Source organism: Poecilia formosa, unplaced genomic scaffold (assembly GCF_000485575.1).
Source record: "Poecilia formosa unplaced genomic scaffold, Poecilia_formosa-5.1.2 Scaffold261, whole genome shotgun sequence".
Classification (NCBI taxonomy): Eukaryota; Metazoa; Chordata; class Actinopteri; order Cyprinodontiformes; family Poeciliidae; genus Poecilia; species Poecilia formosa.
This window is the reverse complement of record NW_006800200.1, coordinates 558,804-562,927: the sequence shown is the minus strand read 5'-3', so window position 1 is coordinate 562,927 and position 4,124 is coordinate 558,804. Positions and strand designations below refer to the sequence as shown.

Genomic DNA, 4,124 nt, shown 5'->3' with positions numbered 1-4,124 from the left:
AGGCCAGTCGGGCCGTCCATGTGTGCACGTTTGCTCTTCACCCCGGGCCCTCCAGTGTTCTCTCCCGATGCCCTCATGCAACACGACAGTCAGCCGCCGCCCTTCGCCGAAGCAGATACAGAAATACTCGCGCATGTGGGCTCTTTCAGGAATATCTCCACAGAGAGGCTGCCTGAGCAGTTACAACTCTGCAGCATTTCATTCTTTCTCTGCCCCCTTTGGAAGAGCTGTTGTTGTAGAACTAAACTTAGGCGATATGCAATAGCTGCGGGTTGTGTGGAGTTTCTACACCTTGTTCTTTGGTGTGGGGGAGGAGAGGAATCACAGAGTTTGTAGGAATAGGGGTTCTGCTCAGGGGTTCAGAGGAGAGGTTTTTGTGTAATCCTATGCTAAATTCAGCATCAGATCTTTAGGGGAGCTGTGTAAAACCAGTATGTTTTTCTTGTCTTTGCTTTTCCGGCGCACCTAAAAAATGATGATAGCACATGGCTTTTCAGCTATCTCGCCCTCAAGGCAAAATGTATAAGGCTGCTAGGCGGCGTTAACTCTTCCTCTTCCTAGAGACAGCTAACCCCCTCAAAGGATGCTGATGTCTGGAGAGGGAATGCCTATGAGCGGAAATTTGGTCCGGGGAGGGGATATGATGGGTTTGGGTAGGGTGAATGAAAGAGAACAAGGAGGGAGGGAATACGTGTTTGATTCTAAAAGGAAAAAAGCCGAATTTTGTCCGCCTGTTCTTTGTACAACATTTAGCTTTGACCCTCCTTCTCTGCTCCCTCCCACCGTAACCCCCCCACCCCTGCCCAACTCTTGCACACAAGCGGACAGACGAGGTCCAGAAAATCTGCGGGATACCACACCAGCGAGCCTTTTTGGTGTCCTCTCCACTGAGACGCAAGCGTCGTGATGTATATCTTCACAGTATAGAGTGTGTATATGTCCACACTGTTGCAACAGGCAGACACTAAGGGAGGAGAGAGGGAAATACAGAGAGAGAGAGAGGGAGAGTGACAGGAAGGGAGTGAGGGAGGAAGAGAGGTGGAGGGAGAATCAGACTGAAAAAGGAAAAGGGAGGGGGAGAGCTTTATATGTTGGTTTCATGTTTATGATACAGGAAAAAAAAAAATATAAAAAAAATTATTTTGCTTTTCTTGGGTAAAGTTAGGGATAGATCCAGAATGTTTCCTATATTTCTGGCGAAGTTGTCCACATAGCTGCAGCCAGAGCTTCTGACCAGACCTCTACTTGTGCTGAGCAGACTGGAGGCGACCCTGGGTAAGTTATGGGCTTCTTTCTTTCTCTCCCTCTCTACGCTGCTGATTATGATGCTGCTGATTGATTGGTTAGAGGCTGTGGATTATCACGGGCCGCTCGTCACCAGGTAGCTGATGATGAGAGGAGAGAGAGACGAGAGGGGGAGGAGGAGGAGGGGGGGGGATTTAGAGGGAAGGACGGAAGGAGGGGTGGAAATTAGATGAGCATGGCCAGCGCTCGCATCAGCCAGATCTCACTAACTCCCCTTCTGATTTCTGTTTACTCTGGCATTGCACATTTGTATACAGAGAGTGCAGAAATTGATTTTGTGCATTTGTGTGTGTTTGCGTATCATCTGGATGCGAGTGTGTGCTCCCAACCGGCACACGTTGCGAGCCCTCTCGCTTTTCCCTTAGTCAAACCGGCGTGTGCTGATGAGGCCGTGGGGAGGGGTTTGCTGATAAAGGGAAAGCCAGAGGGGCCTTTTTGGTAAATATGCAGATGAGGGGCATGTATAAATGGGAGTGGGCTCGACACGAGCGCGTGCCACACGCTTTACTGTTTATGTGTTCTCCATAGGGAGCCTGATCCTCAACAGATGCTGCCGCTTTGGTGTGATCATGCCACTGCTTTGTTTAGTGCATTCACTGACAAAGATAGAGACAGCAAAGAGCAGAGTCAGAGAAGGAAAGATTGAGGAAATACTGAAGGGAAAAAAAAAATGTTAGAGAATGAAAGAGACCGGGGTGGGGGAGAGGGGGGTATTGGTAGAGTAGCTTAAGGGCATATTTTCACCCCAATGACAAGATGTGATGATTGCTGCTTTGCCCCATCCCTCCCTCTCCCCCCACCCCCCTTTACCTCCCGAGACGTTTTTCTAATCCATTTGCATGTCAAAGCAGTGGAGGCCACTGCACAGATTAGTATGAGATGACATAATGATGTAATGAATTAAATACTGCTGTTTAAGCTCTGCGCTTAGCTGTAGTACGAGGCAAGGACAGCGGACCACTGGGGGCAAGAAAGCAGCGTTGTAAGAATGCTGATTGAAGTAACATTTTTACTTAATTTGATTGCTGCTGCTTCTGTGTTTGCGGTGACCTTAATCTGGTTTACATGTTTTCGCTGAACGCGTGCTCCTTGAATGCTACCGCCTCTGCTAAAGTGTACAGCTGTTCGTCTTTTCACTGTATGGCCTTAAATCCAAAATTTTGCATACTCAAATGTAAAATTTCAGCGTATAACAAATTGTTTCCCGTGAACTTTTGTCGTCTTCTGGCTGGCTTGTATCAGTCTTAACTGCGTTACAGAGGTGGAACTCATTTTACTTACGTTCTTCCTGTTTGTAGTTTCCAAACTTATTCGAATGAGTTTTTCCTCAAAACGTTTTAAAATAAATTTTTATGATCAGCCTTTCATTTTGGCTTTTATCTCTGAAAGGTGTAATAAATATATATAAAAATATTTATTAAAAGTGAATTAAATTGACCCAGTATTTCAGTATTTTTGGAGATGTGACCACATTGTTTTTACCTTCTCTTTGAAGGCTATTGATTTAAAGCTTTTGTCTTTTTCTAGCTACATGAATGTGATGCATCTTTGTCTCTTAATTTTAGTTTTACTTCTTTTGACATTCAGTTTAATTTCTGGAATTGAAATCAATGTGCTTAGCAGCTGTAAATATGTGTGAGTAATACCACTGAGTGCTGTATGAATGAGGCAATTTTTTTTCTTTCAGTCCAAGAATATTTAAAACCCAATGCTTGGATCGCAATGTATCAAAACTATATTGAGATGGCATTATCAGGGTGTGCAATATTAATATTGCCATGGATTGTGAGGGATGCGGTAATTATTCACTGATAAATGTCTCATAAGTAGACTCTTAGCATGCCAATAACATATCCAGCCTGTTAGATGGAGTTTCACTGTGATATTAAAAATACAGTGCCCAAGACAATAATATCACAGTAAGACCGGGAAGCGCAGTTGAAAAGAAATATTGGCATCACATGCCAATATTTTTTTCACATTGTCCAACTCTAACTTGGGTCAATGTGGAGAAACATTTCAGTCCAACAGAGGTGAGAATTTATCACTTTTTTCCCATAAACAGACCCCACTCACACATTAAAAGGAATATATATATATATATATATATTTAAATACATAAAGATGCTTCTTTTCACTATTACTAATTTAGAATATATACTTCTGTTTCTTCAAAATGTTTTTTCCCCTCCATGAATTTTTCCATGACACTAACAATTGTGCTAAGATTCCAACATGATATTGAATTTCTAACCTTGTTTTGTTTTTTTTATTTTTTGAAATAACATTTAATTCTATGACAAGCAAAATTATTTATTTTTTGCGCAAACAATGGTTTCATTTGGACACTTTAAGATATTGCAGCATCTACTGCTGATCTTGGGTCGACAACAAGCATTGTTCAGATATGCTTTGATACTTTATGCATAGATACACTCCCTTGCGTGGCCCCGGAGCCATGTCCAGGCGGGCGTGGCCGCGCGGAGTCAGCTGGCTGGTGCAGAGGGTAATGAGTATGCACTGTGACAGCTGGGATAAAGTGTATGGATGTGTTTGGTGGGAGTAATCAGCTGCCGACCACGGGGTGCACCGGGATGATGTGAGGCTTTATGACTGCAGAGTTTACACCAACACACACACATGAACACACACACGTACACGGAGGTCCGTTGGGACTGTATGCTTCGTCTCGCCCTGGTACTGCTGGACATATCCCAGTTTCTCCTTTTTGGTTTTGGTAGAACGAGCACTCTCTTTGTTTTTTTCCTCCCTATTAATCATTATTATTTTGTACGGCAAACATGGAACAATTTTCTCAA

General features: G+C 43.5%; 1 protein-coding gene across 1 annotated transcript in view; it reads left to right on the top strand.

Moving 5' to 3' along the window:
* Positions 1 to 1,063: 1,063 nt before the first annotated feature.
* Positions 1,064 to 4,124, top strand: part of zfhx3b (zinc finger homeobox 3b) — a 311,598-nt gene continuing 308,537 nt past the window's right edge. Inside the window, exon 1 of the mRNA XM_016680891.1 lies at positions 1,064 to 1,275. The gene's annotated coding sequence lies outside the window, so the exon portion shown is untranslated. The remainder of the gene's footprint in view (positions 1,276 to 4,124) is intronic.